The sequence below is a fragment of the Euprymna scolopes genome, unplaced genomic scaffold (genome assembly GCF_053919585.1).
Source record: "Euprymna scolopes isolate OS-2025 unplaced genomic scaffold, ASM5391958v1 sca190, whole genome shotgun sequence".
Lineage (NCBI taxonomy): Eukaryota > Metazoa > Mollusca > Cephalopoda > Sepiida > Sepiolidae > Euprymna > Euprymna scolopes.
This window is the reverse complement of record NW_027633203.1, coordinates 37,888-51,957: the sequence shown is the minus strand read 5'-3', so window position 1 is coordinate 51,957 and position 14,070 is coordinate 37,888. Positions and strand designations below refer to the sequence as shown.

The window sequence follows — 14,070 nt, the reverse complement described above, 5'->3', positions numbered from 1 at the left end:
AGTTTAAAGAGTTGTTTTCTTTCAGAAAAAAAATAAAAAGGACCAAAACAAAACAGCTTAAACAGTAGCTCTAGAAAAGTGGATAACATCGTCGCAGCAAACAGTTCTTAATGACATCACTATGCATAGCAGTTAATAATAATAATAACAAATTATCCTATGTTATAGGCATTTTCTGGAAGAAAAACTTAATTCATAATCCATTTACTACTAATACTATTGATACAGATGTATTTAACGGCACGCTCTCCCCGCACCGGCTATTTTTAACCGCGCTCTCCCCGCACCGGCTATTTTTAACCGCGCTCTCCCCGCACCGGCTATTTTTAACCGCGCTCTCCCCGCACCGGCTATTTTTAACCGCGCTCTCCCCGCACTGGCTATTTTTAACCGCGCTCTCCCCGCACCGGCTATTTTTAACCGCGCTCTCCCCGCACCGGCTATTTTTAACCGCGCTCTCCCCGCACCGGCTATTTTTAACCGCGCTCTCCCCGCACCAGCTATTTTTAACCGCGCTCTCCCCGCACCAGCTATTTTTAACCGCGCTCTCCCTGCACCAGCTATTTTTAACCTCTCTTCCACATCAACTATTTTAATTACATGTCTATATAAAATATTTAGCATCATAAAAGAGACAGAAAACTTATGTCCGTTTCTTGTACAAGAGAAATACGTCAGTTGTTGCACTTTATAGAATAACTATTGAATAATCAAGTCCAGAACCGATTTACCTGTATGTTATGTCAGTTTTTACCCCTGGGATCAATTTTGAAATTTACATCTGGTTGAGAATCATTGCTCTTGAGAAATAAAAGAGTTGCTTGACTGAAATGCTTATGATCAAGCAAATATTCATGCAAAATGCAGTTAATGGTCTTACTGCTTGGGCCATTTGATAAATCCAACGTTTTCATTACTGGCAGAATTAATAGAAAAAAAACTAACGGTGGGGTATAGCTTTTGGTCAAGGAAAATGTAAAATGAGTTAAGTTTTTTTAAGTGTGGGGGGGGGGGCATGGAAATGTTTAAAGGGCAGAAATTCCAGGCATTATGCATGGAATTTTTTATTTTGTTTACAAACAACAGCAAAAAAAAAAAAAAAAAAAAAAAAAAAAAATGCTAATTGCCATTCTTACCTTTCTTGGAGATGTCATGGTTTTCTTCTCTTCTCCTTTAGGTGGTGGAGGGCGAGAGGGTGGTGCACTACTGCTTGATTTGGGCCTTCTCTGGAAGGTGAAAAACATTCACTCTTTATAAAAAGATCCACAAAATTCTCGATGTCTTCATTTAATAAAATCTGTTCATACATAAATAAATTTTTTTTTTTTTTTTTTACATAGGCATCACCACTTATCAAGGCCCAGAGACCACTCGAGGAATAAGGGTTAAGAGTGTACAGTAGTCAATTGAACAATATAGTAATTGTTAGTAATAGAAATTAGGTAAATTTGGTAACTAAGTGGAACAGCTTATCAAGAACTTGTTTACGTTGGACTTGAAGACAACCAGATTGTAGTCAGCTGGAAAGCAGGAGAACGGAAGACAGTTCCACAGACGTGCAGTTCTAAGAAAGAAGCTTTTTCCATGGAATCTACGTTTAGGTTTAGGCACAGATAAAGTGTAGGGGGAATTATTGATAGTGTTTACAGCTAGACGAGTGTTTCTTGTGAAAGTTTGGCGAGGGGGGACCATAGATTGAAGCTCAATCAAACACTTGCCATGAAAATAACGATAAAGCAGAGACAACTCGCAATATCTCTTCTGTGAGAAAAAGGTTGCAGGGAAGAGAAAAGGACATCTCTTACGAGGCTATGAACTCTATCAAGGCGGGACAAGTTCTTTCTAGCAGCTCCTGCCCAAATGTGGCAACAGTACTCCATCCTTGGACATACCTGGCTCTTATATAAATAGAGAATTGCATCAGCAGTGAGATATCTACTGAATCGATAGAAGGATCCCACCACTTTTCCAGCGGCCTTGGCAACAGATTTAATGTACGTGTTCCATTTCAGATCAGGAGTAAAGGTCAAGCCCAGAAGCTTATCAAAACATGAGGCCTCCCCAAGACGAGCGCCATTCATTTCAATTGATGCCAGATGGGAATCAGAATCTATTCATACATAAATAAAAAAAATCTATTCATTCATAAATAAAAATATCTATTCATTCATAAATAAAAATATCTATTCATTCATAAATAAAAAAAATCTATTCATTCATAAATAAAATCTATTTATACATAAAAGTAACCATCTGTTTGGCTGACTAAACCCAGAAAGTACTGTATAGATTTCAACCAAACTTGGCATGCAGATAGGTTATCTAAAGTTGAACTAAATCAACCTTTAAGGTTTGAAGGTCAACAAAAAATTCAAAGCTAAATCACATAAGAAAGGGTGATATGCTAAGAAGTTTTTATAAAATGCAAAAATGTAAAACGGATGTAAAATTTGAAAGACCCATCCAGATCAGCCTCAATTTGATGACAAGCCTATGATGGACGAAAGTTTTAATTAGGAAAATAAACATGTCACAAAATGATATTTAAATATCTTCATGATGTGATTTTAGATGATTAGAAAAAAAAAAAAAAATTATTAAATTGTTCTAAACTTTCAAATTTGAAAGTTTTGCTCCTGAACAATATACCAGTTTTCTTTACTAAAAAGATTTTTTATTCAAATATATTGCAAAATCTTTTTCTTCGTGAATTTTAAAAAGTATCTTATAAAATGATGGGCAATTTTTTTTTTTTTAATAGACATCACTCCAAACAAAGCATGAAGCCATTTGATGTAAGGAGTTAAAAAAAAAAAAAAAAAAAAAAAAAAAAAAAAAAAAAACACTTCAAGGTCAAAAACTAGACAATAAGTGTGAGATGGGTACATTCCGACCCAGAACACAGCAATTCTTCCCCCTTTGTCAGAAACTTTGTTAATGAAATATAAGGACTAAAAATAAAAGAAAAGTTATGCTGAAAGTAAAATTCAAGATCCACTCACTACTCTGCTTAAATGACTTTAATTTCGTACAAAATGATTCCTTTAAATGACATTAAATCGATTACAAACTTTTTTTTAAAAATGTGGCTTGTGATAACAGAGTATATTCCACACCTAATACATGATTTTTGTCTTTTCATAATCTATAATCAGAAGTAACTCTATGTGGCATAATCACGTTAACACACCGGTTCTCGCTAGATCACCAAAGTTAAGCAACATTAAGCCTGATCAGTATCGGATGGGTGACCAATTTGTAAATACCAGGCGCTATATGTAGATGGACAACGACACCTCCCTGCAAGAGCTACAAAAACCTACCATTGTCATCTTCCCTAACAGGGATAAACATGCGATTGGGGACCGCTTGTGAATTTCATAGTCCCATGAAACTTCTTCCTTTGAAGGAAGCCGGTTAAAGCTCTATTGGAATTTTATTTTATTTCTACATTCTTAGTGAAAAAAAAAAAAAGTAGAAACCGAATTTATAGCTAAAGTATAACATCTTACAATGAATTTCAATATAAATATATTAAAAAAATTAGATTTGCTTCTTGTGCAGAATTTCCTATGTATTAAAAAAATAAAATTTATATGGTGTATTGATGAAGTGAAAGTATATGCCCAAAATGATGTAAATTAATCAAGTAGTTTATTTTTACAGAAAATTAGATTTGAAAGTATCTGAAGAGTGACGATCTTGCCATTTTGAAAAAGAAAAAAGAGATAACTCAATAATTACTCCTATTTACTAGATCTATGTTGAAATGCCTACAAATTCCCATTAATTGCTTAAAAATAATTTTCTTGATAAAAATAAAACTACTTGATTAATTATTTAAGTAATTTTTGGAATATGACGTTTTCATTTTGTCACTTGTCAAATTTTTTTGTTCTTTAATATAGAATGAATTCTGAACAAAACCTTAAATTTTAACATATTGGAGATATTTTGAGAAGGATGGCTCCAAGAGTAAATGTGGTATTGTGGTGACTGCAATGATTTTAGCTAAGAGTAAACGAGACAAAGTAGGATAAACAGAGGATTACCAACAACATCCATTTCCCATACTTTTTTATAATTTTTGAAAATAAATAATTCAAAGTCAGTGTATAAAAAATTCCTAGGCTGAGACAACCTCTGTCCTATTGCTGAAACGTAGCATCATTGTATCCATTTTACAAGTATTTTAATTGCAAGTGCTCTGATGAACTTAAAGCACTAGTATCCCCTCGACGACAATGGAATTACCTCCCGGGTCCCTGCTTCTTTGACCGTACTGGCATGCAGAAATTCAAGTGTAATATAAACAGACATCTCACTGCCCAATTCCCTAAATAATATCCCTGCAAATATGGTCCCAAATAGTAGCCCCTCATGACTAAGCTAAGTGGCTCAGTGCCTTGTTCGGGATGAAATAAAAAAGAACAACAAAAACAAAAGTGTAACTTTAGTGCCAATTCAGAATGCCTCATTTTGATGAGCTGGATAAATCCAACTGAAGATCTTACTTTGCCCTCGTGGGGAGGCAAGTAAATAGGAATTTTTTGTATAGACACATTCATTTCTGTTTAGAAAAATGTAATAGGAATATCCAGTTCGATATATAAGGAAGTTATCCCCCCCCCCGGCCCAAAGGTTGTGGTGTAATCCCCACCCCCACCAAAAAGTGTAATAATATATAAAAAGATCCCCTTAAGAATAAACTAGAAACAATTTTGATTAGCAAAAAGAAAAAGAGAAAAATCACCTCAAAAACACATTAGCACTTCTTTTCCACGAGTAAATGAAAGTTTAAATGCATTCACCTTCAATCAAGATCGGCAAGGACTTGAGTTTTGTTTTTAAACGTAATCTCACTAGAGATACAGAAAATATTTCGGTAGTCAAGATCAAAAATAAATGCATCAATCTACGTCTTGTCGATACAAACATTCGAGTTCACGTTGCCAAAATACAAAATAAAAGATAAAATCCTTTTTAGTATTTAGATTTTTAAGACTACTGTTCTCATCTTGAGTGTTATTTTCATGCTTTTGTCAGTGTAACCTATGACCTTCTTCAGGTGTATCTTGTTGACCTCTGGAATCTGCACTCTGTATGAGAACAGTAGTCTGAAGAATCCAATCTGAACAATCAATCCTCATCTCAAAAATTCAAAATAAAATAATCCTGGTTCTTTGAGATGAGGATCGATTATTCATATTGTTCAGATTCTACAAACTATTATCCGAAATGAGAACTGCAGTATAAAACTAACTTTTAGTACGAAGTGGAATTATAAAATTGTTGCAAAAAAAAAAAAAAAAGAAAAAGACATGAATCAATTTGTTTGATGAAAACCAGTTTTTTTTAATTTTTTTTTTTTATTGCAGACCACATCTAATAGTTGGTCAGTTGTGTACAAATCCTATGAGTAATAGGAGCCTTCTATCACGTTTGAAAGTGCCACAATGTTCAACGAGCGAGATCAGAGATGCAGCACTGTACAACTCATGCTCTCTACCAATCCAAGTTATGACAATAGAACCATTTCCGGCACATTCAAAATGCATCACTGGATTGCCATGAATAATAGGGACGTGCCCAAGGTAATGAAAACAAAGTTTCTGGCAACAGTTATGGTTTTTGGTGTGGTTTCAAGTAAAGACCACATCATGCCGCCTCACATCTTTGAAGCTGGCTTGAAGGTCAACACCAGAGTGTACCTAGATGTGCTGAAGAGTGTGGTTATCTCCTGGTGCAATCAGGTGGCCAATGGAAGACCCTAAGTATGGCAGCAGGAATGTGCCGGCCAACAATTACAAAGAAACCCAGGCTTGGCTTCAGAAGGAGTGGTATGATTTTGTACCCTTCTCTCACTGGACTCCTCTCCTGCCTCGACCTGAACCCGCTGGCCTACGTCGTTTGGTCATATGTCAAGAACATCACCAACATAACCTCCCACAACACTAAAACCAGCCTGATCGCTGCCATTCACCAAGTACTCGCTGAGCTTCTGCCGATGCTTGTGGAGAAGGCATGCTCCCAGTTTCAGACTTGTATCAAGGCAGTGATTGAGGCTGAAGGTGGTTACATTGAATAAATGTCAGCTCTACTACATAATCAAGTTACCTGAATTGATTTTTTCAATAAAAGATTTAAAATAAAACTGTAGTGTTGTTTAATTTAGGGTGACAAATTTATCGTTACACCCTGTACACTTTTTTGTTAACTATACCATCGTATTTGTCGTGATTATTATTAGCCTGCACGGATACTATACTTTTGTTAATCTATTCAGATTAAATAAGTATATTTTTATATATATATATATATATATATATATAACTACTTAATTTACTCACATAAAATTAATATACGAAAGTATAGATTTATGCATAAACTTATTTACTTCAAAAGTGCTCAATACGTATGTAGAGCTAGTTAGTAATTTATAAAATATATATGGCGATTAAGCTACACTGAATATTCGGCATTTCATCCACTCTAGAACTCCTCAGGCTTTATATATATATATATATATATATATATATATACACACACACACTAGTAGGCCGCCTAGTGTCGGCTGATTGTAAAATATTCTTAAATATGATATTTTAATTCATAGAGATCTCATATTTATTATTATAGAGCAAGTTTTTTTTTTTTTTTTTTTTTACATGGGGGTCACCACTTATCAAGGCCCGAAGGCCACTCAGGGATAAGAGTTATTGTGTGTACAGTAATCAATGAGATAGTATCGTAGTAATCATTAGTATTGGGGGTTTTGATAGTGTCTTACTTAAGGGGGGGGGGGTTGTCAGGAGGTTATTTATGCTGGACTTGAAGACGTCCAAGTTGTTGTCAGGTGGGAAACAGGCAAGCGGCAGAGAGTTCCACTGGCGTGCAGTTCTAAGAAAGAAGCTTTGCTCATGAAATCTACATTTTGATTTAGGCACAGATAAAGAGTGGGGAAAATTATTGACAGTAGTTTCAGCCAGACGGGTGTTTCTGGTGAAAGATTGGCGAGGGGGGACGAGGGATTGGAGCTCAGACGAGCACTTGCCCTGGAAATAACGATAAAGCAAAGATATGCTCGCAACATCTCTTCTGTGGAAGAGAGGTTGCAAGAAAGAGAAAAAGGCATCCCCCACTAAGCCACGAAGTCTATTTTGTACTCTGTCAAGGCAGGATAGGCTGTTTTTAGCAGCTCCTGCCCAGATGTGGCAGCAGTACTCCATCCTTGGACGTACTTGGCTTTTATACAGATAGAGAATTGCATCAGTAGTTCTCTATTGATATTTCTATTATACCCAATAGTAATGATTTCATAAGTGAAAATATAAATAACTTGGGTGCCATCAGCTGGAATCGAAATCAAAATTTTCAGCGCTCCAGATTTAGCTGCTATCAAGCACTAAAGCTTTCATCTGAGCTGTTGCCAGATGGATAAAAAAGGCTAAAAATTAAGCGACTTCAAGCTAAAAATGTATATAAGTTAGTTGATTTACTCCTGCCAAGGCTGACTATTTGTTTTTTTCAATTTTGACTCCTTAACAGCTAAAAACCAAATCGAAAGCATTCCTGGGGTCCAAATACCCTATATATCCAGTTTCAACACTGTAAACCAAATATTCAAAGGAGTTTGGTAAAGAAGCTTCATGTACACACACAGAAAAGGTGATATATATATATATATATATATAACAGGTTCATGTGCTAGAACATTACCACCCAAAATTTGATGCAATTATGCACAATGTAGAAACTACGTATAAAAAGAATTAAGCGTAATTATTAAATAAAAACCAATCTAATAAGAAATAAAAATGAATAATTAATGAACACTCGTTTTTCACAGGAATATGCAAATTAGTTAACCTTCATGAAGTCGTTTGCATATTCATGGCCGAGTATATTAAGTTCATTTTAACAATTTTTTAATAAAAAAAAGTAGGTTTTCAATATCAATGCCAGAGTGAGAAAAACTCAACTCTATAGATATATAAAGATATAGGAAAGGAAGAGAAATTTTACAAAGACATTAATGAAGACATGAGCTATTTAAGCTATGAAAATAGATGGGGGGAAAATTGGTTACAACACTTAAGAGAGGTGGCGGTGATGAAGTGGCTAAAAAGGCAGATTGAGGACCTCGACATGCCAAGTTCGAAAACAATACCACATTGATGCATACAAATTTACTTTAAGACTTTTAGTATGCCTCTGGGTTTAATTAATCCCATTTTAAAACTTAAATTGGATAGAAGCAACCATAAATAATTAAAAAGAATATAAATATTTGAAAGATAGCATGCAATTTGAGGATTCACGCAAATAAACAAGATTTCTTTACCAAAAGAGAAAATAATCAAACAATTTGTTGATAAACGTAATTCATGTATTTTAAAATGATATTCATTTCATTTATGATTAGCATATAAAGAACATATTGCACAGATAATATAGAAGTATTATCAGTTTATTTTTACATGGAAACAAAAAAGACACGCAAAATACAACTAAAAGCTGAATTATAAAATACTAACAAAGTCCCGGCCATAACATTTAATCTTGACCTTGAAAAATGGCGTGCACCATCCCTGGGAGGGGGACCATCAACATGCCAGGTTTGATCATGATTGGTTCAGTGATGTGAGCTGTAGGAGAGTATTCAAACATAAGCTATGACAACGTTTGACCTTAACCTTGAAAAATGGTGTGCATCATCCCTGGGAGGGGGACAATCATCATGCCAGGTTTGGTCATGATCGTTCCAGTGGTTTGGGCTGTAAGAGTTTTATACAAACACGCACAATACTTTGTATGTATATATATATATATATATATATAAACAGGATTTATTCATATAACCTGAAAAGATGGTTATAACAAAAAGATTATATCAGGTCTGGCACTGATAACCGAGATTAACCCCAGTATCTGAGTTCGTGTTAGGCCTTTCCAATCACAGAATGCCCCCAAAAAGTTATTCTGATCACTCAGAATAACTTTTCTAAGACGTCAGTTTGGCCTGATCATCTACACATTTGATGAGGGATTCTGGTTATTCTGTTTCAACAAGAAATGTCCGTTGATCTAGGGAGACACGTGCGGCCCACGCCACGTTGTGATTGTTGTTGATTCGCAGGCAACAGGCCTCTTTCTGGTGAGGAGGTAGGCACTCCTCTCCTGATAGTTATTTTTCTGGAACCATCTAAAGTTGACCGTCTGGTCTGGTAGCAATGCAAACTCCTTCACAGAAACAAGAAGTAAAAATTCCAGTCGTTGGTTTTATTTTTTATAGCAAATAATATTAACAAAAACTATGACTACAAAATTCTAATATAATACCACTGTACCAAGATAAAGGTATAGGCAGTTGAAATTAAATCACTTCAGAGTTCAGTTAACACATGTCGCTTCTTCTGCGACCGGTAGCACTTATACTAATATAACACCACTGTAGGAGATAATTGTATAGGCAGTTGGAATTAAATCACTTCAGAGTCCACAGTTCAACAAGTGTAGCATCATCTGCAACCGACAGTGCTCTCACTTGGAGAACCATTCACCCATAATACTGAATTCAATTTTTGCCTATCGTAAAGCCGATAGGTGGAAAACTTCTAGCCACAATTATGTGAATCTGACTTTCTTTTCTTCCTATGTTGTCACCAGCAGTCTGCAAATGCAGGGATAGGGCAGGAGTCTTTGTTGCTGTGATATTAAGCAAGAGTATGGGCAGTGAGCATTTTCACCAACACAAATCTATTTTAGTTTGTGCAAAATACGATATGTGATGAAAATATTATTCAGAGGGAGAGGGAGAAAGAGTGAAAGAGAGGGAGAGGGGGAGAGAGTGAGAGGGAGGGAGAGAGAGAGAGAGAGAGAGAGAGAGATTGTCAGCAGTATTCCAATTTGGCATATTTTCCCAGCAGTCAGTGGCTGTTTGTTCAATTCGCCTTGATTCTACTGCTCAACTCCCTAAAAATCACTTGTGGATAAGCTTATATATATATTGGGGAGAGGGGGGGTGCTTCTCCCAACCCAAACTAGCCAATCAGGGGTCGTTACGACATCTCCCCTTCTCTTCTGATTGGCTCCATATATGCATAATCGCGTATCAAAGTAAATTTCCACTGAATTTGTTCCCACGCTGATCATTCTTAGTTGACCTCAGGGCCAGATACTGTTCCCAAAATTTAAAATACTTTTCATACTATCCTCTCGAAAGTAATTGTTTTCTTTGCAAAACAATATCATTATTAAATATTATCCATCCCAAATCTGTTAATTGAAGCTACTTTTCCTTAGTCTAGTTGCATCATCAAACAAATAAATGGAGTCAACAGGGCAATTGAGTGTTGCCCGGGATTGTTCATATAAGAAAAGTTCTAATTTAACTATTATAACCGTTATTAATGGAAAATTTGATCACCATAGGAGGTTGGGTCACATTCATGCTTTCAAGTAATATGCCAAAATATGCAAACATGTCAATCTTCCTAAAAGGGGCACTTAGCAAATATGTGAGGAGTAGAAAAACAAATGTTGAAATTAAAAAAAAAAAAAGAAGCAGACGTGGACTTTTAAGTCACAACTTTTATATGAGTGTTCATATGGCTTAATCAACCATTAATTAATCACATAGTTGTGACAGGATCTGGGACTCCAAGTCTTAAAAATGCAATTCCGGCAATAATATTTGGAGCTTTCCTGCTGAGATTTTAAAAAGAATCTTAACTTAAAGTTACATGAATCAATGTTTAAAAGAAAAAAGTGAGGGTAAAAAAATGTTCAAATGGAATTTGAAATTTTGTTTTTCGTTCAGCATTTTTACAGAATAAATATTTTGAATAAAAATATGAAAGGATAAAGGAAATCTTTCAAAACTTTATCAATTCTTTTATACAAAGACTAGAATTGCACAAAATATCTAAAAATGAATAGTTTTTTTCTGCATTTTAAATAATTTTTTTTTTTTTACATGGAGGTCACCACTTATCAAGACCCAGAAGCCACTCAGGGATAAGGGTTATTGTGTGTACAGTAATCAATGGGATAGTATCGTAATAATAGTTAGTATCAGAGATTTGATAAAGTGTCATTACTTAAGGGGGCGGTTCATCAGGAATTTGTTTATGTTGGACTTGAAGACCTCCAAGTTGATGTCAGGAAGGAAACAGGCACGTGGCAGAGAGTTCCACAGGTGTGCAGTTCTAAGAAAGAAGCTTTGTTCATGGAATCTATGTTTTGATTTAGGCACAGATAAAGAATGGGGAAAATTATTGACAGTGGTTTCAGTTAGACGGGTGTTTTTCGAGAAAGATTGGCGAGGGAGGACCAGAGATTGGAGCTCAGACAAGCACTTGCCATGGAAATAACGATAAACAAAGATATGCTCGCAACATCTCTTCTGTGGGAGAAAGGTTGCAAGGAAGAGAAAAGGGCATCCCCCACTAAGCCACAAAGTCTGTTTTGTACTCCTACCCAGATGATATTTCAACATTTCTTCATTGCTTAGAGAATCGCAATAAGGTTCAATTGGATTGAAACTCACTGTAGACGATTTTATCAAGAATACCCATTAAACTAAACACAACCTCAATGAGAATTAACAATTCCATCCTGTATACTAAGCAAGAATACTTGGCACTGGCTGGGAACACAGATAAAATACAGTGGTTAAAAAGAAGGACATAGCATCTTTCTTTCTCATCTTTATATAGACATCCTCAGTCACATTACATTTTAAGAAACCTCCCCCCTTCTAGCAACTTGTTCAATAGATTAAAAAAAAAAAAAAAAAAAAAAAAAAGAAGAAATGTCATCAGCAGCTGACTGATTGTTTAATCTAATTTTAGTCTTGTTGGAACGAGAATGAAAATTTTTTTTTTCTTACCTTTCTCTTACTAATTTAGTTCCTGGTTAGTCTATGACAATAAGTAGTAGAGTATTTTTTCTCCATGAAAAGCTAGGAGTCATCTAAAAACCACACAACTACATAACCACATCTAACTTTATTAAGATAGAAATTCTATAAGGCAATTGCATATTTTATGAAACAGATTAGCTGATACAATCATGACATACATTTTCTTTTGTAAATCAAAAATTATTTTAAAAATAAATTTAGAAACAAAAGTAAATTACGTTATCAAATATGCAAAGAAGCTATCGCCTTCTTAAGTTGACAAGATTAAAAGTTCATTAGAATGTTTAAACTTTCACTTCTTTCTGAACTCTGTGTGAATTTGATCTTATTTTTTAAGCGATATCTTTTGAGATAACATTCCAGGTTTCTTCCATTTGCAAATACAAAAGGTGAGAAGGGAAAAAAAAAAAAAAAAAATCAAGGAATTGGGCAGGGGTGACATTTGTAAACAAGTATTTAAGATAAATTTATTGTATCAGATTTTGAAAATCAGACCTAAATAGTAATTTGTCTGACACATGGCTACTTGATTCAAACCAAACACGAAAGATGAAATTTAATAGAAATAGGATCCACACTTGGCAACCGATTATTTTTTTGTTGTTGGTTTGAATGGAAGAATAAGGGAAGTTTTTTTTTTTTTTTTTTTAAATCATTGATATAATTTTTGAAGTAAAAAAAAAAAAAAAAAAAAAATCACTTTAGTGGACAACACTTTTGTAACTAGAAAAAAATCTTTCATAGGAATACCTTTGCAAAAACATGGATTCTTTCAACAAATTTTTTTAAAGATCCCAAAAACTAAAAGATTTGGGGAAGAAAAATCTGAGGCAAAATTTCAATTTATGAAGTTCATATAAAAAAAGTGGGAATATTTTTTTGCCAACAAACACTCAAATAAAATTGTAAAAAAAAAAAAAAAAAAAAAAAAAAAAAAGTAATAGCTTGCTATGAAAAAAAACCCGGATTTAACTAATTGCCCCCCAAGATTTGCATATGAAAGGTTTTTTTTTTCCCTTCGTTGCCATTCTGTTTTTGACAATACATGTGCACATAATTCCAACTTCATTTTAGATTGTACTGCTTGGCTTTTGCCACAGTATAGAGCTTACCAAATCTACAATTACACTAAAACATTAGCACGTTAATAGCATAAAAAAAAAGTATTGATCTCTAAATTAGCATTACGAAGTCAGAAGGTATGAGGTGTGACTGCCTAGAATTTAAAAATATCCAAGCTAAAGTTCAGAATGAAATCACGCTTTTCTTTTAACGGTTAATTTAAAAAAAAAAAATCTTCTGAACGCTATTAAAAGTTAAATTCTTCACTAGTTTGCATTTTGGAGACGGAAGTGTTTTTGAGATAAGTGATTTCAATATTAATTCGCACTTTTTATTTTTAGATTCAAATATTAATAACTACATTTTATTTCAGTATTTAATTTATGTATTTCTGTTGTATTAAATGCTAGCTTTTTTTCTCGTCCATAAATGTTTATTTATCTACCGAGTTGATCTTAAATATTGTATAATCAATCCATTATATTATCCTTTTCAGTCCCCACCCCTAAATTCTGGCTTCCATCTTATCTCGCAATTACTTATAACGTCACCAACTAACTTCGGAAGAACCCCCCCTGATCCGCTTTTCTTTTATATCGTAAGTTTCTTAAAACGTGACTAGCTAAAGTTCAGAATAAAATCACGCTTTTCTTTTAACGGTTAATTTAAAAAAAAAATCTTCTGAACGCTATTAAAAGTTAAATTCTTCACTAGTTTGCATTTTGGAGACGGAAGTGTTTTTGAGATAAGTGATTTCAATATTAATTCGCACTTTTTATTTTTAGATTCAAATATTAATAACTACATTTTATTTCAGTATTTAATTTATGTGTTTCTGTTGTATTAAATGCTAGCTTTTTTTCTCGTCCATAAATGTTTATCTACCAAGTTGATTGCAAAAATAGATTACGAATTTGTACTCATTCTTAGTTCGTGAGAGGGGAATCTATCACCATACTTTCCCTTAAACACGTCTGTTGGATTTTTATTAAGTACAATACTTAATAATTTTTTTTTTTTTTTTTAATGGAGAATAGAAAACGCATTGTGGATGCGTTATCGCCAGCTCCTGTTACTCTCGC

At 34.2% G+C, this 14,070-nt stretch overlaps 1 long non-coding RNA gene across 1 annotated transcript in view; it reads right to left on the bottom strand.

Moving 5' to 3' along the window:
- Positions 1–1,136: 1,136 nt before the first annotated feature.
- LOC145273808 (uncharacterized) overlaps positions 1,137–14,070 on the bottom strand; it is a gene marked incomplete at its 3' end in the record, with an annotated part of 36,143 nt that continues 23,209 nt past the window's right edge. The window contains exon 3 of the long non-coding RNA XR_013866527.1: positions 1,137–1,226. This is a non-coding gene — a long non-coding RNA (uncharacterized LOC145273808). The remainder of the gene's footprint in view (positions 1,227–14,070) is intronic.